Source organism: Suncus etruscus, chromosome 2, assembly GCF_024139225.1.
Source record: "Suncus etruscus isolate mSunEtr1 chromosome 2, mSunEtr1.pri.cur, whole genome shotgun sequence".
Lineage (NCBI taxonomy): Eukaryota > Metazoa > Chordata > Mammalia > Eulipotyphla > Soricidae > Suncus > Suncus etruscus.
In genome coordinates, this window is record NC_064849.1 from 159,089,273 (window position 1) to 159,089,837 (window position 565).

General features: G+C 38.9%; 1 non-coding gene across 1 annotated transcript; it reads right to left on the reverse strand.

Annotated features, from left to right (window-relative positions):
- Positions 1-164, reverse strand: LOC126002172 (U1 spliceosomal RNA). The gene has a single exon (XR_007492943.1). It is a non-coding gene; the product is annotated as a U1 spliceosomal RNA (small nuclear RNA).
- Between the last annotated feature and the right edge of the window lie 401 nt (positions 165-565).

The window sequence follows — 565 nt, forward strand, 5'->3', positions numbered from 1 at the left end:
CAGGGGAGAGCGCGAACGCAGTCCCCCACTACCACAAATTATGCAGTCGAGTTTCCCACATTTGGGGAAATCGCAGGGGTCAGCACATCCGGAGTGCAATGGATAAGCCTCACCCTGGGAAAACCACCTTCGTGATCATGGTATCTCCCCTGCCAGGTGAGTATGTTGTTTTTTAATTATTATTGCTTTGTAGTACCACATAAAGTTTGGGAAAATGATGCCACTCATCTGTTTCCTACTAGTTGCTAAGTTATTCATGGGCATTTGGAGTTCCAAATAAATGTTGGAGATTGTTTGGCATAACTAAAAGCCCATGTTACTAAAATCAAAATTTCGTGAGTGTTTGATCTACTTCTTTGAAGAATGTCATGGGTATTCTTAGAGTGATTGCATTAAATCTATATTAAATTTGGGAAGTATTTCCAGCATCATTTTAATGATATTAATTGCCCAATCCATGAACAGGGTATATGTCTCCATTTCCTTGTGTCCTCTTTATTATTTTGAAGCAGTGCTTTGTAGTTTTCTTTGAGTTTTCTAAAGAGGTCTTTCACCCATTTAGTTA